The sequence below is a fragment of the Rattus norvegicus genome, chromosome 3, assembly GCF_036323735.1.
Source record: "Rattus norvegicus strain BN/NHsdMcwi chromosome 3, GRCr8, whole genome shotgun sequence".
Lineage (NCBI taxonomy): Eukaryota > Metazoa > Chordata > Mammalia > Rodentia > Muridae > Rattus > Rattus norvegicus.
The window spans coordinates 178,887,653-178,915,456 of NC_086021.1; the positions used below are offsets into that span (position 1 = coordinate 178,887,653).

At 48.0% G+C, this 27,804-nt stretch overlaps 1 protein-coding gene and 1 long non-coding RNA gene across 8 annotated transcripts in view; one reads left to right on the plus strand and one right to left on the minus strand.

The window, feature by feature from the left end:
- Positions 1-27,185, minus strand: LOC102556304 (uncharacterized). 4 transcript variants are annotated; one of them, XR_005502752.2, is made up of 4 exons: positions 4,644-27,185; positions 3,839-3,939; positions 3,493-3,585; positions 1-690 (listed from the first exon to the last, which is right to left on the minus strand). It is a non-coding gene; the product is annotated as an uncharacterized LOC102556304 (long non-coding RNA). The 4 variants fall into 4 exon arrangements; XR_591877.4 differs by having other exon boundaries at positions 8,019-8,116; XR_010065485.1 differs by having other exon boundaries at positions 1,688-3,585; positions 8,019-8,116.
- Positions 1-27,804, plus strand: part of Tshz2 (teashirt zinc finger homeobox 2) — a 446,931-nt gene that overhangs the window by 63,432 nt on the left and 355,695 nt on the right.

A 27,804-nucleotide genomic window follows, 5' to 3' on the forward strand; every position in this document is an offset into this window, starting at 1 on the left:
TGAGGAAAAAAAAACAGTTTTATTTCTGATCCTCCTGTCCAAATGTGGTTGCTGGAAAGGTTGTAGATCAAAGTTTCAGCTTTAAGATCAACAGGGTACCAGGCTGACTTTGCAGTATCTCCCCCCTCTTCGGAACCACCGGTCTTTATTTGAATGCAGCATTTCTTTATGTCTCTCCAAAGAGTTTGCAAACGCACGCAGGTTAGGCACCGAGGTATCTTGGTACCGCCCCACAGATCACAAAAACAGAAATGAGGGAAGCTGGAGGTTTCCACCAACTGATGCCAGCTAGACTTTTGAGAAGCAAATTGAAGTTTCCGGGAATGTTAGATTGTGTAACTTTAGGTTGCCAGTTTGTTTGACAAGGAAGGGAAAGTCTGGGTTGCCTTCTCAGCTCTTTGTGATGAGGGGCACGCTGGCTGACGAGTCTCAGCCCTCCATGAAAGGGCTGCTCCCAAACAGAAGAAATTTGTCCTTAGTCAGTAATGATACCTGAGCCCGGAGAGGGCGTCCTTCTGGTGTCCTGCAACCATGATGCGGCATGTGGATACAGCAACATCCGAGGGCAGGGATGACTGAAGGTGACTGAGTGGAGATGGAGCTGAAGGACTGTGAAGGCCAAGATTATGCTAAGCGCATATATGGGGAAATACGGTGGAAGCTAAAGGCCAACTTGAAACTGAGACATGGCTGTCGGGAGAGAGACATAAGGGAGGCTGAAGCTCAAGGCAGAACTGAGTAAGCATGTGGGAGAACTCTGAGGCAAAGTCAGGGCTGAGTGCAGCTGGGAGGAATGAGCTCTGAGGAGACCTGAGGGCCAGCATGCCGCTCAGTTTGGATGTAGGGAGCAGGCTCTGAGGAAGGCTGAAGGCAAGGACAGGATTCAGTGTGGCTATGGAGAGTGGATTCTGAGGGAGGGTGAGGGCCACCAAGCTGTTTGCTTTATGTGACTTAGGGGAGAGAGTCCCAAGAGAGGCCTGTGTTTGCTATGAAGCCCTCTAAGAGGCAGGCCTATCTGCTCAGAGGTTTCTTAGAGGCAGAAGGACGACAAGCTCAGGGCAGCTGGAGTGAGACTCAGCTGGAGTGAGACTCGGCGAGACCCAGTCTCAAGAGACAAACTAAGAAGGCCTGGGTTGTGCCTCAGTGGGAGGACACTGGACTCGTGCCTGGGAACTTCTGAGCTACATTTCCAGTGCCACCAAAATCCAGACAAGCAAACAGACCGTTTGCAGTCCCCACAAGGCTGATAGCTCTCGCCCCCTAAGATACCAGCCAAGGCCATCAGCACATCAGCAACTCTGGGGTGGGCAGGAGTGGCCTTCTCAAGGACCAAACCTTGGTGCTGTAAGTCTTAAGACGCTTCCTTTTCAACTCTGAAGCAGAAGATAGGAGCTCTTGGAGCTCCAGCCTTTAAGGATTCAGACTGGGGGGGAGGGGCACCTATTTGCTTTGGCCTATTCTGTATATGTTTTTTTAAATGAATTCCTACATGTTCAGGGGTTGATAGGGTAAGCTGTGGTCAAGAACAGCCCCAAAATCACTATGACCACTAAGACCTGTGTCTCCCTCCCCACCACTGCTTGGCAATCACTGGTCAGCTGGGATCTGCTTTCTCTTTAATCTGGAGTCCCACCTCCCATTTGGTTATGTAGGGACGGATTTTAAGTGAAATCCACCCAGCTCTCACCATTGAAGGTCAGCTTTGGCGGACTCAGTCTGGGGTGTAAGCCTCAAACACGCCCAAGAGCTGGAAAGGAAAGATGGAGACTTGACCACCTGTGAACTGTGCTGCTTCTGGTCTCAGGGGTTGGTGTGACAGCCAGTGCTAACTGAAACAATCCAAACAGGCTGGAGCCTGTCCACTGATGGCAGACAAGGACAGGCAGTGGCAGTGTGAGGGGAAAATACACACACAAACACACACACACACACACGCACAGGCACACACACAGAGGCACACACACAGGCACACACACATATACAGAGGCACACACACATACAGAGGCACACACACAGAGGCACACACACACATACAGAGGCACACACACAGAGGCACACACACACATACAGAGGCGCACACACACACATACAGAGGCACACACACAGGCACACACACATACAGAGGCACATACACACTCATACATACAGACATGCACACACATACACATATGTGCACACACACAGGCATGGGCACACAAAAGCACACACACAAGCATACACATATATACAGACACACACAGGCACACACAGGTACACACACATACACTAACACACACAGGCACACATACACAGGCACACACAAGAACATACACAGACACACACAGGCACATACAGAGACATACACACACATATGCATGCACACATACACACACACATACACACACAGGCACACACAGAGGAACAGGCATACATAAGCATACACAGGCACACACACACATATACATAGAGGCACAGGCATACACAGAGACACACACACACACACACACACACACACACACACAGAGGCACATAATCAGAGGTGAGCGTAACTGTGGAATATGACTTGTTTGTGTTCCCATATCTGTTTCCTGTCACAGAATTCAAACGGGTCATGTCAGAAGCTTGAAGAGGTCTCTTCCGATCCTGACATTCTGGGACTCAAGAGACCCGGGGAGGGCCCTAGATTCCTTCCCAAACTTTCAAAGCATTCTCACATCTGCAGAACGTGGTCTGGACAGTGTCTCTGTCAGGAGGGCTGAGGGCAGTGGGAGACTCAGAGCCAAGGCATGAGGCAAGCATGGAGCCGCCCACCACCGTTAGCTCTGGCCTTGAACCCAGCCAGAGAAGGCGATGTGAGCCAATGTGAGCATCTGCTTGTGAACCTTCACAGAAACGAGCTTCTGGAAACTTCCACAGCCTTTCAACTTCCACCACCACCTGGACTGGTCTTTCCTTCCAAGGCTCTAGTGAGCAGCCTAAGCGTACCCTCCTTCTGAACACACATACACACACACACACACACACACACACACACACACACACACACCCGGGTGTCAGAGTTTCTATTTGTCACACAGGCTGTCTGGATTTGAGCAAGGTCATGTGATGACAGAAACTTTATCACTCTGGGCTGAAGTCAGCACCTCTTACAACACAAGGAGAACAGTGGCTACAAGTCCACACAGTGGAAGCAAACTGTTAATTACCAAGAAAAAAAATCCCCTTTGCAAATCTATTTCTACTTCAGGAGATGAGTTGGCATTTGATTTCAAACCCTGGGAGCCCGGTCCAAGCCGTAGACGGCCCTGGCCGTGAGTTCTGACTGGGGGATCTGCCAGCCTCACCTCACCCACAGAGCACCGCAACTTTAAACACGTTCTGTGTGCAGTGGGGACTTCTATCTGTACAGTGGAGTGTTGAGGGCAAAGCTGTGCTCCCGGGAGGCTGATCAGCTGTGACAGTGAGATCTTCCTTGTCAACTGGACGGGATTTAGAGTCACCACGGAAGCTCACCTCTGGGTGTGCCAGAAGAGTTTCACTGAACTGGATAGATCCATTGTGAATGTGGTTGGTGCCTAGTACCATCCCACAGGCAGGGCTCTCAGGCTGAGGAAAAGAGAGGGGGGAAAGCTGAGCGTCAGCATGCATTGGTCTCTCTGCTTCCTGACTCTGGAGACATTGTGACCTCACACTCCTGCCCCTGTGCCCTCCCCTCAATAATGAGCCACACCCTCTAACTGTGGGCCAAAATAAACCTACCCTCCCTCCCTCCCTCCTTCCCTCCCTCCCTCCCTTCTTTCCTTCCTTCCTTCTTTCCTTCCTGTCTTCCTTCTATTGGTTTTTCCTCACAACAACATACGTAATGGATTCCGTAGTAAAGTGCGCTGTCTTCCAGATGAGCTTACTCCAGGCTTTGTCCGTCTCCAGTGTACACAGGGGCAGGAGTGCTCTGTGGCTGTCCTGTTAGGAGAGTTCCTTGTATCAAGGCTAAATGCTTCTACAAGGATCTGTAGCACAAACATCTGCAAGCCCCATGATAGGGACATTCGAAGGTGAGGAAATATGGCCCCAGTGCCCCAAGAGCTTCTGGCTTTTCAAGATCCATTTAAACATCAGGATATTTATGCGCGACCTCCACGGTTTTAATTCATTTATTTTGTGGTCTTAGAGATTGAACGCAGGGCTTTGTGCGTGCTAAGCAAGCATTTAACCATGAGCCACAGCCTTGTATCTATTTATTTTCGTATGGGTATCAAAGCACTGGGGATTGAACCAGGTCCTCACAGTGCTGGGCAACTGCTTCAACACTGGGTGGCCCCCTTCTCCCCGCTTGTTCAAATCCTGACATGAAACAAGATGTCCTTTGACTCATGCTAAGAAGACTTAACTCCTCCTCAGTAGATACTTGTTTATTTCTTAAAGGTCAAGGTAGGGGTCTGAAACTACTTGTATTCCTTGATATTTAAATCTGTCATAGCGATGGGTTTCCTTCTCATGCTCCGATATGCTTGCTCTAGCTCCTACCACCATTCTCACACATACAAGCACACACTTGTGTGTATGCACGCACACACACATATGCTTGCACACATGTACACATGAGCCACACACATGCACATGACAGCCAGGAGGGAAAGAAGAAGGAAGGGGAAAGTCATGCCTACCTTAAAAGCTGTAACGCCTGTCATCTCGTTGTCTGATATGTAGCTGATAAGGCCCATCTACCTGAGGGAAGCTAACACATATAAGTTGTACTCTGCCTGGCCCCAATGTTCAGCTAGCTATCAGAAGATATATTGCTAAAGGGAGGAAAAAGGGAACAGAGGAACTACAAATATTTTGGAGTTAAAAAAATTACTATGACAACCAGGAAAAACACACCTGTGGGCCACTTGGGGACAAGAAGAATCATTCTCTACCAGAGCTGAGATAGGAGAGTGTTCCTGTGATAAAATACTTTCCACACCAGAATTCTTCTCCGCGTCAGCTTGTCCCATACAGGGGGTGCATGATGTGGCTGTGCAATGTGCTATGGTGACGAGCTCTCTGTCTGCTTTGACCCCATAAAGTACATGATGTCATCACCTTTCCTTCTCTGGGAATGGCGATCAGAGGGGAGGGCTGGCAAGGCCAAGGCCACAGGTGTGCAAGTGACCCACGGGGGATCCTGGCTGACACCTGGCTGGCATCTGTGTCCTTTTCAGTACACGGGTACAGACAGCAGGGACCTTGCTCCCACCTTACAGCTCTTAATCAGTCCTCCTCACACACACAAGGGAGGAAGAGCCGTGGTGGGCCCTTCCCTCTGCTCTTTGATCCTCATTCCCATTCAAATTCCTCCACCTACCTAGAAGAAGAAGGAGAAGGAGGAAGAGGAGGAAGAGGAGGAAAGGAAGGAAGGAAGGAAGGAGAGAGAGAGAGAGAGAGAGAGAGAGAGAGAGAGAGAGAAAGAAAGGGCGTGAAATAATGACTTCTAAGGCAGGACTGCTTTTCTTCAAAATCGGGATTAATTGTTTTCCTGCTCTACCGAGAAGGCAAGCCCTCTCATCTCCTGCCCAGGGTTTGGCCATTTACTTTTCTGTGGCCCCCAGAAAGGCCCCCTTTCTTCAGCAGACGAGTCCCTTGTGATCCAACACAGGGCCATCATGCCGCCTTGCCTTGGGGTGGGATGGAAAGACTCCCTCTCGCTTTGACACCTACCTCCGGTTCTTTGATTTGCCAGGCGCGGGCAGGAGGGAGGTTTCCGGCAGATGACCTCTGACCCCTCCCCGTGTGCAGCCCACGGGCACCTCATCAAGCTGAAACTGCAGGGGTGGGAAGTCTGCTTCCGGGGAGACAGCTTCCGGTCCTCTGCTGAAGACCTCTCTTTACACCCAGCCCAGTGGGACAGTGAGATGCTCAGGAAAGCTGGAGCGGGGGGGGGGGGGGGGGTATTGTTGAGTTCAAGGCTTGCCTGGGCTACAGAGTGAGTTCAAGGGCAGCCTAGGCCAATTAGTAAGATCCTGTCTCAAAAGAAAAAGAGGGGCCGGCAGGTTCAAATGGGTGGATCATTTGTTGAGCATATGTGAAGACTGGCTAAATCCCTAGTACCCCACAAATAAAAGGAGAGTAAGGCTTTGCTTTGATCCTGACGTGGTGCTGCCCCCACGAGCTGCAGCTGTTTCCCACAGTTGATGCCCTAGACCAGTAATTACCTAGGCCCTCCGCTGTTCTACTGTGGCCCACACCACATTAGGAAACTCTGAACTTTTACTTCCAAGAAGGCCAGGGATCCATGCATCTTTCCCGACCTACACCAAACTGGGTGAGGCTGGCTTTCCCCTGTCCTTTTGACCCTTAGAGGCAGACCATCCCGTTGCCTGCACTCGGTGAGAGAAATCTTAGTTATTTTTCTGTTGCTGCAATAAAAGGCCAAGGCAACTTACAGAAGAAAGTGGTTATCTGGGCTTCTGGTTCCAGAGTTGTGACGGAGCAGTAAAAGCAGGGTTGTGCCTGTCAGGAGCTGCAGCTTGGAGCTCGCCCCTCCATCCACAAGCAGGGGGCAGAGACAGCTCACAGGAGACATGTGAGGCTTTAAATCCTCAAAGCCTGCTCCCAATGTTACACCTTGCCCAGCAAGTCCACACCTTCTAAGACTCCTCAAACAGGACTACTGATTGGGGAATCAGTATTCAAACATATAAGTCTGTGTGGCCTATTTTCATTCAAATAACCACAAGCGTGCTTGGCTTCTAACCTGACGGCTAGTAGCAGCCACTCCCAGGTGGTCAGTGTTGTCAGCCAGTGTCCCAAGACACTGCTGCTTATCCCCCCAGGGGAACCACAGCTGTGGGATAGCAACACTTGTATGTTTAAGGATGGCCCCTGCATGCCATTCTCCTGCCTCAGACCACTTTCTAACCCTGCTCCTCATTACCTGATGAATCTGGGAAGTTACACGGGTCCCGAGGTTCAATTTCCATGTCTGTGTGTGAGTAGAAGAACTGTGTGTCCTCCTAGGGTCATGGAGGTTGTCCCTGCCACCCTGCTTGTGAGATGCTGTCAGTGGCCCTGGCCAGGTCGCTATGCATAGGGAAGGAAAGCAATTTTGATGGTGGCTGCTTGTGGATCTGGCAGACAAATCAGCTGAGAGGAACCAGGAGCCCAGGGCCTGCCCCAGCTCTAGCTGGATGTCAACTGTATCAACCGGCTCCTTCTAGTCCCTCTCTTGCGTAAGCTCAGTTCTTGTGCAAGATTTGCTTCCCATCCCAATGCCCTGTTCACTCGGGAACTCTCCGGAGATGTCACCTTCCCTAAGAGGCTACCTGTGATTACCTCTTTCTGTTCCCCAAGCTGGGGCATGAACAATCCTTAGTGAACAAAGATATCCCAGCTTGTCTTGGTGTACTCTTCAGGCGCTCCACATAGTGACCCCATGCAGACGAGGTATCTCGGTTAGGGTCTTACTGCTGTGAACAGACACCATGACCAACGCAACTCTTACAAGGACAACATTTAATTGGGGCTGGCTTACAGTTTCAGAGGTTCAGTCCATTATCAAGTCAGAAACATTGACAGCTTCTAAGAGCTGAGAGTTCTGCACCTTGTTCCAAAGGCGAACAGGAGAAGAAGGGCTTCCAGGCAGCTAGGACGAAGGTCTTAAAGCACATTGTCCACAGTGACATACCTACTCCAACAAGGCCACACCCACTCCAACAAGACCACACCCACTCCAACAAGACCACACCCACTCCAACAGAGCCACACCCACTCCAACAGAGCCACATCTCCTAATAATGCCACTCCCTGGGTCAAGCATATACAAACCACCACACGTGGCTTCTGTCACAGGTGACTTTGGAAGCTTGCACCTGCCTATCAAGTAGAGCGGAGAAAGGACTTGGAGGCGAAGCACACAGCACAATGTCTTTGGAAAAACAAGATCATTATGAATATACAGTGTGTGTGTGGAGGCCTGAGAATCACTTCAGATGTCAGTACCCCGGGGTGCTTCCCAACTTTTGTTTGAGACAGAGCCCCTTGTTGGCCTGGAACTTTACCGTAGAGCATGTTATCTGGGTTTCATCCAAGTCCCTCTACAAAGGTTCTTAGTGTCTGGCAAGCTCCAGAGTCTGTAGAAAAAAGCCATCATCTATGAAGGAACAGCACAGTTGAGAAGGTTCTAGAACACGTCCGGAATTCATATCAGACGCTGGAGTGGACAATGCCCATTGACTCAGGGGAGGCCCCAACAGCAGTCACCAGCCATGCTACAGGCCTCCTCAGAACAGCTAGGAGGTGAATTTTCATGTGGCTAACAGAGAAGTCAGTATTTCCATAACTCATTTTGAACTCGGGATCCCTCAGTCGAGAATAAACGGCAGGAATGGCCTTCTCTGGACGGACAGTCGGCTGTTCTGCTTCTTGGCTGTGTAGACTGTGGTGGCTGTCTGTGCCGCTCTGAACCTGGGTTCACAAATATTTCTTTGAGATCCTGATTGATGTTCTTTTACATACATAGCTCAATGGCTAGAGCTTGCCTGGTTTCCTGTCCCTTCCTTTCTTCCTTCCTTCCTTTTTTCCTTCTTTCCTTCCTCTTTTCCTTCTTTCCTTCCTCTTCTCCTTCCTCCCCTCCTTCCTTCCCTCCCTACCTTTTTGTATTCATTAAATTTACTTTCTGACAGTTTCACACATGTATACAGCACACGTTGGCATGGTCATACACTCTTCTATTTCTTTCTTTTCTTCTTCCTTTTTCGAGACAGGATCTCCAGCCATTTCTGGCTTCAAGTTTCCCATATAGGCAAGGGACACTTTGAATGCATGCGTATCCTGGTGTTGCCTCCTGACTCCTGGGAGTACAAACATGTACTGTTATGCCCAACATCTGCAGTGCTGGCAATGGAACGGAGAGATTGCTAGGCATGGTGCACGCTCAGTAAACCCTCTACCAACCAATCTGCATGCCTGGCTGCACTCTTTCTTGATACGCCTAATGCACACATGTAGAAATCACATCTTTAAAGTGCAAAATGCAAACAAGCCTATTGTAGAAACTTCATGGAGTCACACAACCTTCGCTACAGTCTAGTTTAGGATGTCTTCCTCACCTCCTAAGAGACCACATCTCCACTGACACCACATGAATCCCCCGTGATCCACTCCGCACCTCTCAACCACCACTTTCTGTCTCCATGGACTGTCTATCTTGAAACTTTAAAGTAAATAACATCTGAAAGTATTTGAGTTTTATTTCTTTTATTTTTGTTCCTGTTCGGTGTGTTTTCGAGGCTCGGTCAAGGGCACTGGTCAGCTTTTTAATTCCCTTTTATTTCCAGGTAACATTCCTTCATCTGGATACTAATCATTCTGTTAGCTCACTTGGCCACCACAGGACAGACGTTTTCACCGTTCCAAGCCCTCTTGCAGCATCTACCTTTGCTTGTCTGTCGCTAGCTTTTGGCATTTAAATTTTCCCTCTTTATTTTATTTACGTCATTTGTTTGCTTGTTTTCTGAGCCAGGATCTTACACAGGCAGGCGCTTCCATGCCCCTGTCAGATGCTAAGCAAGCGTCCCCATGAAAACTTGGTGCAGAGAACAGGTTCGGGCTGCAGGAAGAATCACAAAGTCTAGCTAGCCCGTGTAAGACACACGCAACCCAGTATTTGTATTTGATTTACAAGCTGTAAGCCTTGGTCGAGCAGGTTTTGGGGCTATTTTAATGTGAGCCATATGTCCCCTGTTACTCAATGTCTCTCCCGGCCACATGCTCACAGTCCATCTCCTGTCATGGTGGCTTCCTCCTCTTTCTGAGTCCTTCCTTCCTTTTTCCAATCGCTCCCTGGGACCAGCCGGGTCACTGAAAATCCACCTGCCTCTCTCTACTGCCCAATCACAGGCTTTAGCCTTTTATTGACCAGTTAACTTGGGGAGCAAGGTTACAAAGCATCACTTGGCTTCAGGGACATGGGGATCTTGGGGACCTGTGTTTAGCATTTGAATGCATAGCAGCACCAGACCAGCCTTCTGCAGTAGGCACCACACTGCACATCCACTCCTGATCAACGTAGCCAGCCCCCTTCTCCGAAAATACATGATTAAAAGAAGAAGAAAAAGATACAGAATTCATTCAGCTTAAAGCCAGTGTGGGGTGTGTGTGTGTGTGTGTGTGTGTGTGTGTGTGTGTGTGTGTTTTCTTGTCTATTTCTAATGGAATAGGCTTGTACTCTTTAGGGAAATCAATAGGAAGAGTAGCAACCTATTATGCCGAGAAAAGAAAATTTTAAGACTCTTTGGAAAAAGCACATACATAAAACATTTTTGATCCGTGCGCAAATGTAGGAATTACCACTCCATGGAGGGACCTGCGCCAAAGCAGGAGTGTGCGCTGGGGCCTTAATGAAGCTCGGCATTAGCAGAAATTTGATCACTCAGACGGTCCATAGAAGCCACTGTCCTGTGTTGTGCACCGACCCGGGTATGGAGGCCGTGGGGACAAGACCATTGTGCCTAATTTATAGCCACATCCTCAGCGAACGGGGTGGGGGCGGGGTGGCTGTTGTACGAATCAGTTCTTGGCCATGAGGTCCACAGCCTATTGGTGTTAAAATAAATAAATAAAACAGATTTAAAGGTCCCCGGGGGTCTGGACCACACATCTTGCTCTGAGCATTAGAAGATGGAGTCAGACGCAGAGGGAGCTTGGGGAGGGAAACACAGCAGGTGATTCACAGGCTCTGTTTGGGACCAGTTACATCCTGATTCCGGAAACCAGTACCGGTGGTTTTTTCTCCTGTCTCTTGCTTCCCTTCCACCCAGGCGTGGTCCATCTTAGTTACGTGGTCTACTTAGAGAAAGTAGAGAAACGTGTCACCTGTTTGGGATAATGATGGAGTCTTTCGGTTTTCAGTTGCTGCCTGGCAGTTCCGGTGTGTGAGATTGCTCTCAGACAGCTAAAAGAAAGCCGCACGCCCTACCTCTTGTCAAGCTCGTTTAAGCACATTATTCTAAGTCTAGAGGAAGGCGAGCACACCTGTGCCACGCATCTTTTAAGGAAAATATTACAGAGTGTGAACAAAAGCAAATCCACGAGAGACGCTAACAAGCTCTCCCAAGTCCAACTCCAAAATCCTCCCGTGAAGCTTTGGAAACAGTTTGCTTCACACAAAGTCCAGGGAGGCTGCTAAAACAAAAGACTGAACAAACAAATCGACCTGAAGGGGGGCGCTGCTCTCTTGCAAGGGCCTCCCAGGGATCCCAGCCTCACGTTGGTGAATGACTATCTGTAGGAGGTTTATTGGCTGATGAGGTTGTCACTCTCCTTTCTGGGCTGTCTCTTTCTTTACATTGCCCCATAATGCTGGGTGTTTGATAATGTAGGAGCCAACTTGATTACCTGCAGTGTCCACAGATTTGGGGGACTTGGAACTTCCTGATCGGGTGTGCCTGGCTGATCTGTAAGTCCTAGGAAACCACCTGCCTCTGCCTTCCCAGTGCTGTGGTTACAGGCAGGTACCATCCCCCACCCCCACCCCCACCCCATCCTCACCACACCTGCCCTACCCATACCCTCAGTGGCTTTTCACCAGGATGCTGGAGCAAGACCTCTGGTCTCCATTGTTACACAGCAAGCACTTTTACCCAGTGAGCCTCCTTGCCTGCCCCACGACCAGACAGTAATTTCATATTCACAGATTGTCGGTACTTTTTCATTGATAATTTCTTCTAGCCAGGTACGGTAGTACACACCTTTAATCCAAGAACTTGAGAGGCACAGGCAGGCAAGGCTCTGTGAGTTGGTGAATTCACGGCCATCTGGTCGACCTAGTGAGTTCCAGGCCAAGTAAGGCTACCTAGCAAGGCCCTATCCCCAAAGCAAGCAAACAAGCAAAACCAAATAAAAACTAAGTCAATAATTTAAAAATAATAGAATTTCTATTCACAATTTTATATATTTTTAATTTCATTTATATGTTGGTAATATCTATCCTGTGCTCCCTTCCCTGTTTCTCCTGGATGCCCCCCTCCTGCATCTCCCTTCCAAATTCTTACAGACTTTTCCCAGACTAGAAAACCTTCCACTGACAGACAGGCAGACAGACAGACAGACACCAAGCCTGTGGCTCAGGCCTGCGTGAAGGGTCCGCTGGCCTTTGCTTCAGCCCCTATTACTAGGAGAAGGCCTCATTCAGCCAGTGTTCAATAAGCAAACCAGAAACCCAGTTTGTCCTCTCCCTTGGAGTCGGGAAAATGAGCCACGGGCCTGAGCTCTAGGCAGGAGCTCTGCCACCAAGGTGCTGAGTCCCCAGCCCCGAGTACAGATTCTTAGGCTGAATTTTCTGGCTTCGAATTGTTGGCTAACAGCCGTGCAAAATGAATCTGAAGGCCAAATTTGGTCTGCAGGTTGTTAAATTTTCATCTTCAAGGTGAATCTGTTCTCAGATAATGGGAGAGACCCTTGTGGAGCCATGTAAGAATCACGATTTTCTTCCAGTGGCTTTTATTAAAATCACCAACCAGCCATATCTTTTTATAATCTCTTAAGTAACAGTCCTTGGTCAGGGCGTGCTTTAAATACATTTGAGGTGTTGAGCTTCCTCCAAGTTCGGCTATTTATTTAATGATTTATTTATGATGTATTTTTTGAGGCAGGGTCTCACTAGGTTCGTGTCCCTAGCTAGCCTGGATTTCACTATGTAAACCAAGCTGGCCTCGAACTTGCAGCAATCCCTCTGCCTCTGCTTCTCCTTCGTGAGTGCTGGAATAAAAGGTGTATCTATCTCCCCATACCTGATACACTGTGCCTACGGCAGTCTCCATCCGTGCCCAGATACACTGTGCCCAGTGTATTTGATTCAAGATCAGAAACAGGAGCTCAGCACGATATGATATCACATCGAACCTTACAATGAGGATCGCAGTTTCCAGTTCTACCTCCTCAGTCACAGAAAAGCTTAGTCGCCAGGCAGTGACCTCCACCCAAGCCCATCTTCTGAGCCCCGAAAATGACAAAAGATGAGGTTCCAAAACCGTTTGCAGCCACAGCACCATCCTCAGGTTAAGCACGGTTCTTTGGGTGACTTACCCGGCTTGAAGGTGGTGCCGATCGCTTCTCGGCCTTTTGGCTAAGATCAAGTGAAGGTGGTGCCGATTTCTCTGTTTCCACACCTCTGCTTCTCCCGCCTCTGTCCCCTTCTTAGCTGTGTCCCCGGCTGCTCTACCTGCTGAGGTCACAGAGAAAAGTCTGTCTGTAACACAGCAGCTAAACAGTGCCTCAAGTCTCCGTCCCACGACTATGGAACTAGATACTGTGACCCATATGTGCCTGCTGCCTAACTTTGTTAATAAAGTTTTATTAGCATCCATGGTGTGCGTTGACATTCTGTCTGTGGCTGCTTCTGTGTTACCGCAGGCCACTTAAGCCATTGGACGAGAGCTAACGGCTGGGAAAGCCGAAAGCATTCACTGCCTGCCCATTTACGGAAAGGATTTGTTAGCCTCTTGGGTCTTCCCTTCCTCATCTTTCTCTAAGATAGTAATTATCTGAAATTATTCTGATTTTGCTTCTATAATACAATGTGAACTCCCCAAGAGTATTGCCCCTGTACCTGGAGCGTGGTAAGATCATAATATGTTTTCATTGAGGCTAGTTAACGATTTCCGTGTTTCAGCCATTTTTAAGTCAGACATGACTCCGGGATCCATCTGGAGCCTGCCAGATGATCTTCCGTCGTAGGGGCTGAGGCTGCTGTTCGGTTTTACTGCCAGCAAGACCTCTGGGTATGTTCTGTGGATTTAGGTTGTGGAAACTGAAGCAGGAGATTTCCCTGAGACAGATGAGGTCTAAGCAATGACCTTGACCAGAAATGGCCAAGATACGAGATCAAGAAATAAATGAATGTGGTGCGGTGACCAGGCACATGACTAAGAACTCAGGAATGGCTACAGGCCCACCCCATTTCTTAGTCACCAAACCTATGCCCATAGAACTGTCTGGCCACATGGTTTGTTCTAAAGTCTTCACCTGTATGAGGGAATATTTCTTGACTTCTCTCCCAATCTGTGCACTCCTAGCTCTAGACTACCTGACTAATGTCAACCCGTCTCCATCGGGAATCCTGGCTGCTGTCTGTACTTCACCGGTCAGAAATAAACCCCCCATCTCTCTCTTTACCACATTCCTTAGTTTTTCCGTCTTATGGACCCAAACTCCTCAGTGGCTTGCAATGTGGTCGTGCTTCTTTACCTATGAAGACTTTTCCTTCTCTTCTTACTCCTTGTGAGCAAGTGTCATCTCCTATCCATCTTCCTCTGGCTCTCTTTCCCCCTCACGTTGTGTTTGACCTAAATTCAGCCTCTAGAGACCCTGGCTCTGTGCTCAGTGGTATGCGAGGCACCCACCAGACCACTGGAATTTCCCATGAATCCCAGTGCTGTGGAGGACACTGCACAGACGAGGCTGTGAAGATGGCTCTTGCCTTCCTTGGTAGGCATGTTTTCCCCCTTCCTTTTGATGATTCATGGTTACTGATTAGGTTTTGGAGTCATTAATGAGTGCGACTTAAGCTTGCACTGGTTCTTAACCAGTGCACATTTGGTTTGGTTTCCCCGGGCAGGACTCAATCCCTTGAGCAACTTCAGTATGATCTCTTCGGTGCCTCAGCATACTTAGATAAAGTGGCACTGGTCACAGGATCAAATACAAGAGTGTGGCTCTTGTCGTCTGTGTCTAGGGAGCAGGAGATGAAGGGAAATAGTTTCAGAAAATTGTGGTCTAGCTCATAGAAGAAATAGAGCTAAGTAAGGGCTTAGGCTTATAGCAGGAAGTGGGGTAAAGGAGGGGAGCCAAGGGGGTTGGGGGGGGGGCTTGCTGTCAACCAAATGTTTTGGTGGAAAGATTGAGCTCTTAGACCAGTTTTCTCCTCATAGCCACCTTCAGCCAGTCAGCCTTGACATGCCTGCATAGCTGCGTGGGAATGAGGGTTAAGTTGGTAGGGTGCTTACCCAGCATGCGGGAAGCCCTACTTCCTCCTCAGCACCACAGGAAACTGTGTGGTGGTACAAGCCTGCCATCCCAGCACTCCTGAGGTGGAAGCATCGGGACCAGAAGTTCAAAGCTGTCCTTGGCTGATACAGTGAACAAATTCAAGTCTAGCCTGAACAACATGAGATTCTGCCTTAAAAGGAAAATCATTTATAACCCACAAGCTAATTCTTCAGCAACCACAACCACACCAGGTTACACAGCTTTCGTGGGGGCTGGAGGGTGCCCAGAATATTTTCAAGAAAATTAAGATTTCATTGCATCTTAAGATATGGTCAACCTGCCACCTGGGTCCTGCACTCACAGAGTTGGGCCTAACAATTGCCTCTCAAAGTGAGCCCACTGTCACTCAAAAGATAGTAGAAGGGCTAGCAGTATGGTTCAGTGGGAGAAGACACTTGTCACCAAGCCTGATGATATGAGTTCAATCCCTACCTGATAGAAGGAAAGAACTGTCTCTCACAAGTTGTCTTCTGACCTCTACACACATGTTTGAGCAAGCATCACACACATGCACACACAAAATAATAAAGATTTAAAACCAAAGTTTAACTTCCAGAGAGAAAAAAGAGACAGTAGGAGAAAGGTTCAACATCTGTTATAGCACTTAACCCACAGGAGATTCTCAAGCAAAGTTGGCGGATCAAGACATTGCCAGGTGCAAATGTCTATAAGGGATCAATGCCTATTGTCATTGTCCCTGTGGGGAAGCTCAGAGAAGGCATAAAGTCATAAGAAAAGATGATCAGCACGATACCTTTTGTCTAGAGGTGGATGATAGAGAGATAGATAGATAGATATAGAGATAGATAGATAGATAGATGAGAGATAGAGAGATAGAAAGATGATAAGTAGATGATAGATATTCAATAGATGGATGAATGATAGGTAGATAATAGATAGATAGATAATAGATATTCAATAGATGGATGAATGATAGGTAGATAGATAATAGATAGATAGATAGATAGATAGATAGATAGATAGATGATAGGTAGATGATAGATATTCAATAGATGGATGAATGATAGGTAGATAGATAATAGATAGATAGACAGACAGACAGACACCTTTTGATGGAGGCCTTTCTCCGCATCCTATCCATCCTTACAATAAAGGAGCTAAATTGATACTAAAGGGAGCCATGCTAACGCTCACAAAGGGTCTTTTCAGAAGCTTCCAGGGTGTGAACCACATTACACATCCCCTGTCTTAACGTGTGCAGCCTTGAACTGCCAAGTCAGGTAGAGGGCATCTACCAGTAACTCTTAACGGAATTAAACTCCTGGAATACTGGATCCTTCCACAGCCTTGGAGGCTTTGGTGCTCAGCTCATTAGCATTTGAAGGAATCTGTGAGACTTTCAGGCCAGTTGTTGGGTGGGAGCTGAGTAGACTAATGCAGTGGATTCCAGAGCCTAATGGCTCCATTTATCAAGGGAGCAGGTTTTAACATAATGCATAAACCTTTCTCACATGGTCGTTTGACTGTGCATTTAATTCTATCGCAACATGGCTCTGCGCGCAGAGGAAATGAAGAAGTTGAATACGGGTAACCTTCCGAGAAGAGACAAAGGTAGAAAAAAAAAATCAACACTCCCTTCTTTCCCCAAATAAAAGATGGTTTACAAAAGATGGAAATCTCTGCTGGTGACAGAGTCTGACAGATGACGAAGTGTGCCCCCCCCCCCATGCCTCGCTTGCACTGAACGGGCGTCCAGCCTTGGGGAGGAGGATGTCATTAGGATGCTCCCCTGGACCCATTCACGATGACTAATTAAAGGCCTTCCTGCCACTTTGAGCTTCAAGGGCTGTGAAGAACCCGGTGTCCGGTCTTTATTCCATGTTACGTATTCTCTTTTTCCTAGTCCCCGCTGACTGAGGGAAACCTTCCGCCCACTCAGGAGAACCACTAGAGTTTAGTCTTTGGAAAACCCACTCTTCCAGGCTGTTTCGTTTCTTCTATCACTGATCTGAAAAACGGACTCAGACACCGCCGTTCTGTATTTTGCTTATTGGAGAGGTCACCGAAGGCCAGTGACACGAAGGGTTTGGGGCGGTGCAGGCAGCACAGTAGAGATTTGAGGTGTTCTTTACTGAAGGTGTCTGCCTCACAGAGTAGCCATGAAGCTGGATAAGCATTGAGCAACTCTTCGGAGGGAAACTGAGGGCGGAAGCCAGGCCTTCTGCATGCCATCTCCCTCCTCTAAGACTTTCAGGACAGATTCTCGCTTTGTGTATGTCGTCTGGCTGTGGACTTATGGTCCTCATGCCTCAGCCTCCTATTAATCATGGTCATAGGCCTGAACCATTAGTCTGAATTACGGCTCAAGAAGCCTAAAGAAGTCACTCAGATTTTCAGTGCACATATGTTAGTGTTTGGGTTTTTTTTTTTATAGCAGAATTACAGATACTTCGTAGAGTTTATAAATTTAGGGGGAATTTGATACTGCTCACTAGATGGCAAATGTCTGTGATATCATTTTTTTCCCTCTTCTTTGTTTACATTTATTTGGAGATTTTCTTCTTTTTCTTTCTAAGGGGCCTGTATACTTGACATGACTCATGTGTAAAGGTCAGAGGTCAACACACAGGAGTCAGCTCTCTTCTTCACTATGGACCAAGTTGTCAGCCTTGGCCAAAAGCACCTCTTTAAGCTGAACTACCTCAATGGCTCTGTGTGTGTGTGTGTGTGTGTGTGTGTGTGTGTGTGTGTGTGTATGTGTATATGCATATATGTGTGTGTATGCATGTGTGTATGTGTATGTGTGTGTATGTGTATGCATGTGTGTATGTGTGTATGCATGTGTGTGTATGTGTGTGTGTATGCATGTGTGTGTACACATTTGTGTATGTGTGTACGTGTATGCATGTGTGTATGTATATGCATGTGTGTGTATGTATGTATGCATGTGTGTGTGTGTGTGTGTGCACCTATATGCTTGTGAACAGCAGCCAGAGGAGGACACCGTGTGACCTGTCTGTTACTCTCCACTTTATTCCTTGAGACCGGGTCTCTCGATGGACCTGAAGATGGCTTTCAGCCAGAGAACCCAAATAATCCTACTGTCCCATCTCCTCCAGTGTTAGGGTGATGGGCGTGCATAAGAGCACCCAGCTCTTGTGTAGGTGTTGGGGGGCGGAGCTCAGGTCTTCACGCTGTTGCAGGAGTGCTCTTACCCAGGAGCGCTCGCTCTTACCGGCTGAGCCCTCTGCACGGCTCCACCCTTCCTCCTCAGGGGATGTTACTCTGCTACTTAGATTGAAAGCGCTTTGTCCCTAATGCCTAAAACAGCCCCACAGTTGCTCGCTCTGTCCAAACCACTGTCCAAAGTCATTTCTTTAAAATGTTGAGTCTCCCCGGCTTCCTCCTGAAGGTGGTGTTCGGTACACTTTTTGGCAGGAAGTGGGTATTTGCAATAACAGCTTTGCTAATTGAAATAGCTGAAACCGGACTCAATTTCTTCCACTTAAAAAAAAAAAGTAAAGCTTACTCTCCTCCTTTGGGAAGCTCAGCATCCTTCTGTGTGCTGCAAAAACAGCCTGAAATGAATAATGCCCTGAACAGAAGGGAGGAACGTGGGACGGTCTTCTCTCATGAAAGTGAGTGAAGAATCCTAACATATTCTCAATGTGCCCGAATGTGTCCTCTGAAAGTCGTTAGGCCACAGTGGGGCTCGGCTGGTAAGGTACTCACCTTGAAAATATAACGACTGATTCCCATCCTCAGAGACCACATTAAAATGAGTAAATAAATAAACGAAAGCTAAGTACGGTGATGCATGCTTAAATTTCTTACCAGTTTTTGTGTGTGAACGTGTCTGTCTGTCTGCCTGTCTGTCTGTCTGTCTGTCTGTGTGAATGTGCACATGAGTGCAGGTGCATGAGGCAGCCAGAGGCGTTAGAGACCCCGGAGCTGGAGTCACAGAAGGTTTCAAGTCACCCAGTGTGGATGCTGGGAACTGAACATGTGGTCTCAGGGGCAAACCAGGGTCCTCATGCTTGCAAGGCAGAGGTGAGCTATGGCCTCAGCCTCATCACTATGGCTCTTAGCTCCCTCTTTCGGCACACAGAAAGTTCCTTCCTTACGTTTTAATGCGGTGGGCAAGGTGCAGGTCCTAGTTGCGTAACAAACAGACAGAGTCACTCTGGGGCTTCATCCTCCAGACCCAAAGCATGCATGCGCCTGAGCTACCTTAGTGAGCTTTTCAACAGAACTCGCACAGAGGAGCCTAGGGAAGGAAGGAGGATGTACATTCACTGTGCCCTGTGTCTGAATTCCTCTCATCTGCCGTCTACAGAGTAGCTTGAGGGACGGATGGCCTGGACTGTCTTCCTACCTCGTCAGACTTGGATCTTCCTTCTGCTGACAGGCTGTATCTGTTTCTCTCTTGTTCTCCTCAGGGATTTAATCTGAAACTCTACCCATGAAGGTTCTAGAAAGAATACAGACCTCTTCGGTGTGATGTTCTCCAAATGGTTCATTCTTTTTCATTCTTTTTTTTTTTTTTTTTTTTTTTTTTTTGGCAATCGAAAGAGACATTTTCTCTCTTGCATGGTTCTAGTTCAAAATCCATTTTGAAAATAAGCAATGCCCTTCTCCCAGCCACCCCAAACTTTGGAGATATGGTCCTTCGGGGCAAAGGCAACGGTCTTCAAGGTTTTGCTGAGGTCATTCTCCTGCCAGGAATTTGCTCCCTCTCACTTTTCTCTGCCGTTTAAGTTAGTGTCCCAGGACTTAAAAACACATCAGCGAAGCTTCTTAAAACTGTGGACCATCTGTCTTCCAAGAAATCTTTATAGCGGGATGTGTGTTTAAACCGTACCAGGAAGCAGCTGTGGTACAGGAAAGCCAGCGGGATCTTGAACTCTTAAAAGATGGTTTTAATTCTCCACCGAGCCACATCGTAAGTTGGCCTCAGCTCCTCTCCACAGCAGAAATGGACAATGCCATCCCCGAAGGGCCATTTGTGAGGGTGAAAGAAAAATTTACCAAGAAATGCTCAGCAAACTGTGAAGTGCTGTGCAAATGCAGGGGAAAGTCATTCAGAATGGTAGTGCGTGAGGTTTGTGAGGTGGAAATCGTAAGTCAGAGAAAATTCTTGGGAGATCGAGATGCAGAAAGGAAATAGTTTAGCGGACAACCATCTGAACCGCTATACGCTGCACTCTTAATTTCTGGACACTCTGCTTTTATTGTTTGAGGATTCCGTGTGCACATTTAACGTGTTTTGGTCAAATCTAGCCCCTGTTCCCTCACTTCCAATTTCTCCCCTAGACACCACTTTTTCCACCAAACTTCGTGTGTTCTTTCTTTGTTTGTCTAACCCCCGGTCAGGTTTAGTGCTAGCAGTGTGCGCACAGATGTAGGGTCATCTACTGGAGCCTGGGTCACCTCTCCGGGGCTATAACCCTGAAGAAAAATGGCTCTCCCTGCCGGCCAGCAGCCATCAACTGCCTATGAAGAGATGGGTGGGGTTTTGCGAGCCCCACCCCTTTGTGCTGGAACAAGCCCCTCCCCCTCCGTGCCGGGATTCTGGCTGGTAGGATCTCAGAGGTAGCATCTAATCGCGTGTGCTGTGAGTCCACGTGTGCAATGGCCACTGTCATGTCCAGCAAATACTGTTTGGTGGCAAATGTTTACTTCTCCCTCAGGTTCTTACAATCTTTCCGCACTGCCCGCCCCAAGATCACAGAGATCTTTCCCAATCATCGGAGAATGAGTTGCACCAGACACCACATTTAACCTAGGTGCATACAACTGAACCCACTTGGCAAAATATTTGAAATACTAGATATCCTCTGAAATTCACGTGTGTGTGTGTGTGTGTGTGTGTGTGTGTGTGTGTGTGTGCGCGCGCGCGCGCGCGTGTGTATACACAAAAATCAGAAGTAATTTACCTGCCACTCAATTTGATCACAAAAATCACAGGCATAAATATGCAAGGAAATTTGAATGTGTTTGTCAGCAACCAAATATTTGGCAAGGGGGAAATTAAAATAGATTGCACTTAGAGCCGTGGGAAGGAAGAGTAAACACAGATTTCCAGGTGAGTGTTAGGAAACGGCACATATAGTGAGTGGCGGTCTGGAATAGACCCGCGTGAATCCAGTAGGGAGCTGACACTCTGTGCTGCTGTGTATTACAATTGGAAACCCCAGTTTAGATTTATCAATGGCAAATTGCCCGGTCTACACGGCAAGTGCTTGGCTCTTAAGAGCTGGCAAGGTGAAGGGCTATTTGAGAAACTTAAAACTTTCAGATTAGGTCAGATCAGGGTGGCCAATCAACGAGACAGTCAATGGGTATTTATGAGACCGTCCACGTGCTTTTAAATCGGGGGGCACTCGATTACAATGAGGAAAAACCCCCGAGATGTCAGAGCAGAGAGCAGGTCTTGGGTGCTGGCTCGAGAAAAACCAATGTCACAGAGCAGGCATGACTTCAGAGTCACACAGCTTCAGGGTCTGAAGCCAGGCCATGAAGAAAATGCTATTCAGAATTATCTTAGGTTTCTAAAATCCTCTATCTCTATTACATGTGTGGTTTTTTTAATAACCGCGTTATAATTTCATTGAGGGGTTGGGAGGAGACGGCTCCGTAGACAAAGTCTCTACCATACATGCCTCAGGAAGTTGAGTCTCCCAATCCTCATAAGAACCACACAGACATGGCAGCCCACCGCTAATCCCAACACTCAGGAAATGAGGGAGCCCAGGAGAAAATGGACTAGCATGACCAAACCAGCAGGCAAGCTCCGGGTTTAAATGAGAAGCCCTGACTTACTGTATAGGGCAAGAGGTCGAGGAAGACACTGGACATCAGCCTCTGGCCTCTCCACACACATGCACACACATGCGCACACATACACACACATACACACACATGCACACACATGCACACACATGCCCACACATGCACACACACGCCCGCACATGCCCACACACATTCAGACAAGCACCTACATGCATACACATTTTTTTCTTTTCTTTGAGCCCCTGTGTCCACAGAAGACAAGAATCTAATATCAGTGTCAATGTACACACACGTGTGCTCACGCCTTGGCACATGGCCTTCTTTGGTCATTTTAATGTCCACTGAAGTTTGAGAGCTGTTGGGCTTAGAAAGCACCAGGAAGAAAGGCTGTATACACCAACCACAGCCTGGTGTCTTCCCTTGGAGATGCTACCAAATACTACCAAATACGCAGGGTGAAGAGCATGTGGTGAGACTACATGCAGAACTGGCCATGCAACGCTAGGCATTGACCTTCCTGGCTTGAATGCTAAAGGCTATTTTGAGGATTAAATGACACGTCAATGGCATCTTCCTTCAGGGTCACAAAATTGGCACACACCTTTGACACTTTTGTTTGTGTGAACCTTGTTGATGCTGCTAAGGGTAACCTTATCTTCATGGATCACCGAGCACGTAACACACCTACTTAGTGGGATTGTTGACCAGAAATGCACTCAGAGAAAGAAATTAAGCAATGATCATGATCTGTCTTATCAGCATTAATTGTTGTTACAATGGTTATTTCTTTCCTGCTCTCTGACTCCAGGCGAGTCGAAACTCTCCTTCATTTTACTTGTTTCACGGGTTAGTTTTCTGTTGTCAACTTGAACGACCGAGAGTCACTTGGGAAGAGGGTGCCCCAGTTGAAGAATTGCCTCAATCAGGTTGGCCTGTGGGAAAGCTGTGAGTGATTGTCGTCATTGGTGGTTAATGTGAGAGGCTAGCCCACCATGGGAGGCGTCATTCCTAGGCAGCGGGTCCCGGGCTGTATAAGTAAGCCTGCTGGGCATGTGCTGGAGAGGGAGACAGTAAGGAGGATCCTCCAAGGTTTCTACTTCAGTTCCTGCTTGACTTCCCACCCTGGCATTGCTCGTTGATGAACGACAGTAGCCTATAAGCTAAAATAAACCCTCTCCTCCCCTGAGTTGCTTTGGTCTTGGCATGCTTCACATCAACAAAATAGAAGGTAGAACACTTATGTAAAGGAAAGAGGATATCTTTATCTCCTGTTCCAAAGAGTGATAGGAGACACAGGCTTTGGAGAAGTGTAGGAGGCTGTACAGGTAGACTGCAAAATCATAAAATAGCACCGCAGTACCCAAATCCTAACACATCCTGGTTCCAGCGTTGGGACCAGTGCATTTTGAAGGTGACGGTCCACGGCTAAGTAGCATTACTGTAAGGGCCACGGGGAGGTGACAGTCAGTTGAACTTGGAGGATCTCCACCCTGGACCCACAGCAGACAGCGATGCTCTGTCATGCTGGTGTGGGCCCCAGGCTGATGGATGTATAAAACGTGCACTGCATCTGGCATCATCTGCCATGTGGGATGCTCCTCTGCAGTAAGTGTGTGTCTGTCCCCACGGGGAAAATACCTAAGGAGCCAAAGACCTAAGTTCGACTTTCTTCTCTGCAGTGGGATGAAGTTCTCGCGATAAGCACCCTCTCTGTCAGATGACAGGGACTTCATCTCAGTCAACCCAGGGCATCTGAGTTGACTTAGTTCCTGAGTTTCAGAGGCTCCCAGTTATAAAACGATCTGGTGGTTCTTCATGATCAGCGTGTCCGTGTGACCTCTGTGAAGATGCCCTGTCTTTCTTCCCTGGGATCGCTGGTTGGAAACCCATCTGGATCCACCAGAATTTATCTAGCAATGTCTCCTGCCTCCTTTGTATCTCTTCTACTCTTTGGCTCTCTTGCCACGGTATAGGGACAAAACTAAAGTCACTCTGGGGCACCCAAATAGAGGCCTCTTCGGCTCTTGCACCCCCTCACACTTCTAGAATGTTCACTGATATATATATTATCACCTTTCACCAAGACCTACTCCAACAGGGACCAAGGATGTCGTCCAGAGTAACAAGTGGGAGATATATTCACCCTTCTCACAAACCCAGGTTGCACAGCTTAAATTCTCCCTCACTGCATCAAGATCCCCAGAAGCCCCTTTGCTCTAGGGGAGCAGTAAATGGAAGGCCAGTGAGCCTCTGACTGCATTCTGTCCTGAAGTTATTTTGTCGGATTGTCTGCTTTTAGATCCTCAAGCCAAGACTCAGCTTTGAGTCTATGACAACCATCATGAGGTGCACAGTTTGATACAATCTGATCCCTGAGATCCATGGGCTGGGAACTTGGTCCCTGGCACGGCTCCTTAAGAGAAAGGGCCTGGTAAGAGACTGGATCACTGTGACAGCATTGCCTTCCCTGGAAAGGTGTTAGTCAGGTCTCCAGAGATGAGCTGTCATTAATGAGAGAGACTAGGGCCACCCCCACCTGTGGCTTCAGGTGTCACGTGGGACCTCATCCCCATGGGTGGTGACTGCTGTGACAGCCTCAGACTGAAGTCTTCACCAGAGGGCTCATCCATGGGGGTTGGCCTGATGTCTGGCTTTCAGATTCAAAACCTACGAGGAACGTAAAATTATACAGCCTTGAGTATTTTATTATAGCAGTGGCTCACAATGCATGATACACAAGACAATGCCTTCCCCTTACAGAGCCAGGAAGGTGTTGCTTAAGAAGTAGGACTCACTGCTCTGTTCCTCACAACATTCTGCAGAGACAGTGATCCACCAGCATCAAAGGGCCCTGAGGAAGTCACGTGTGTCATCGTTCTTTGCATAATCTATATGCCAGGTTGATGGCCAGAGAATTGTGTTGATCCTTTAATGACGATGTCAATAGCTTGTCTCTGAGAGCCCCTAAGCCCAGATCCAACCACGTCTTAAGTCATTAATGGTCCACAGTTTGAAACAGCTGCTTCCCCCTCAATCACGGCCTCTTCGGCTACATCTGTGAAGGAGGTGAAAAGTAGTTCTTTGTGCTCTGTCGTTCTTGAGTGGGGGTTTTTGTTATTATGTAAAAAAGCAATTATAACTCAGACAAGAAACAATTCAATGTGTGAAATGGGAAAATAATTCCATTGTCACTGGGATGCTCCAGTTGGGGTCTGCCAAGTCCATAGTGGTGTAGAACATGAATCCATGTGCTCAGAGATGCAGCGCCCTATAAAACATGTAGCCTTCCCAGCCCACCTGGCCTGGCCAGGCACATCTTTCACTCCACAGAGATCCCTGCTAGTCTCCAGTGCCCAAAACCCATTGCTCTCCCAGCAGCCTTTAGAGTCTCCCCTCTGATGACCTCTCCCCAGCAGCCTCCAGAGCACCCCCCCCATTGCCCTCTCTCTTTCCTTCTCCACTCTGACCTCTCCAGTCTGGTGATGTTCATTCTGCTGCTAACTGGATCCTCTGAAAACCAAAATGCCATCCATATGCCAGTCTACACCGCTAAAACTCCCTGCACTTAAAACTCTTCCGCGGCTTTAAGGGTGCCCTGGATTTCTAGGGAAGCTGAAACAAAGTCCCCAAGCTAGGAGACTTAAAAACCACAGAAACGCATTTCTTAAGGTCATGAAAACAAGGAATTGGACACATGGCAAAAACCTGTGTGATTCCAGCTTTCAAGGAAGCTGAGACAGGAGGATTAAAAGTTTGGGGCAAGCTTGGAATACATATTGAGACCTTATCTGAAAGCAGGGGAAGGGGAGGAGGAAGAGAAGGAGGAGGTGGAGGAGGAGGAGGAGGAGGAAGAGGAAGAGGAAGTGGAGGAAGAGGAGGAGGAAGAGGAGGAGGAGGAGGAGGAAGAGGAGGAGGAGGAGGAAGAGGAAGAGGAAGGGGAGGAGGAAGAGGAGGAAGAGGAGGAAGAGGAGGAGGAGGAGGAGGAGGAGGAAGAGGAGGAGGAGGAGGAGGAGGAGGAGGATGCAGGTCCAGACTCTCTTTGAAGGCTCTAAGCGGGTCCCTTTCTTCTCCCAGCTTCCAGTGTTGCCTGGCATCTCACCTCACCTCTGTTATCACGTGACACCCTCCCGTGTCTTCTCTTGTCCCTTACTTTTTATGTCTGTGTCCAAATTTCCTTTGTTGCATAAAAACACCAGTCCTTGGATTCAGGCCCACGTGAAAGACTTCATCTTACCTTACTGACAACTCCAAGGGGTCTCTCTCACATCCCCAGCCTGCCTCCAGGATACACAAACTAAACTCACAACACTGGGTTTGTTCAGAGACACTGGGTACCTTCTCCATACCTTCAAGACCTACTAGGGACTGGTAGTCACCCCAGCTCTCTCAGATCCTGACAAGAATCCTTTGGCACCTCCAGCCCCCGTTCCTTGAATTGCTGAGGTTGCTTTCCATTTTAACGTGTGTCTATTTGCAGATCGATGTTTGCAGGCTGCATCCTCTTCCTAAACTATCTTCAGATCCTCATCCTAACGACAGCCAACACCTTCATTCTCAGCTACCTTGTCCTTCCTGAGAAAATCCACCTGGAGGAAGAGGCTTCATCTCACTTCTGTCTCTCCCTCTGGGCCCTTCTCCCATGTCACTTAACTCCGAGGGGACACCTGAATAGCATTTGGGCGGTTGCTCAAGTCATCCCACTTGCATGAGCTGGCAAGAGGGGACAGGCAGCCTATGACCAGAGTAGACGTTTAATCATCCTTACCAGATGAGTACACAAAATGCTCCACAAATACACAATCAGTTTTTGATTGATATCACCTATAGGCACCGGTATGACTTAAAATGTTTCGATGATTTATTTCAATCACTTTGATCTGTGTCTGTATGAATGCGTGTGCGTGTGAGTGAAGCTGTCTGTGGAAGCCAGGGGCAGAGGAGGGTGTTAGATGCCCTGGAGCTGGACTCACATGTGGTCTTGAGGCCCCTGATTGGTGAGGGGGGACTAGGAATTGAGTTCTTGTCCTCCGTCAGAGCAGCAAGTACTTTTAACCACTGAGCTGCCTCGCCCACCCCGTGACTTTTTACCTATAGAAATATTATATTCCTTTGAGCTCTTTGGATTTTAACATCTTGAGGTGTAATGTTGCCTTTGCACAGGAGCGTGTCAAATGTGTCCTATTGCTGGGGTTCCCCTAGGCAGCTAGAGGACAACCACTCCACAGAGTGAGTTTAGAAAGCGGGCATCTACAAGACCCTTAAAATGTTCTTCGAGGATAAAACAGGACAAAAGGGAGAGAAAGGGAGCCAAATGCAGATGACTTCAAAGGGACCCAGGGAGACATCTTTATTTCTTGTGGATCAGACTCAGCACACAAAGGAGAATCCGGCTTCCTCTGTGCAACAGCGTATTAATCCTCATTAGCTGTCCTTCAACCAGGCATGGTTTCTTTGCACCCTGCGAAATATGAAGAGGTCCCTTCCAGGAGGAATAAATGTGATATCTCATAGCTCACGCACTCTAGAAAAGCTAATGGTCTACACCGAGAGCACGCACTGTTCGCCACTGTGGGCATGGACGGGATGAGCCCGTTGGCGATTGCTGGACCGTGCCTGATTTATTATGCGTTCTGCCCCTCCACCGTTGGAGAAGGTAGCCGCAGTTAGGATTCCATCTGTCCCGTATGTTGCCCCTTTGAATTAATGGCTTATCTTATTATATCTCTCCTGAGAGTCAAAGAAAATGTGTACTTTACTTCTCTAAATAAAACTGCCATCCGCCAAACAGGATGAGTATTTAAATCCCACAGACAAACAAGTTGATGAGAACATTCGGGCTGGGGGAAGGAAGCCCAAAGGGAACAGGTTAACAAAATCCCTCCACTTCCTTCAGGAAGCCTTGCTAGGTGTTTCCTAAGCCTGCCAAGCACAGACTGATGCTTTGATGAGGATGTGTGTGGTACACACACACACACACACACACACACACACACACACACTGGCACAAGTTTCCATATTAGCAGAAGAGAAACAGAAAGATATTCC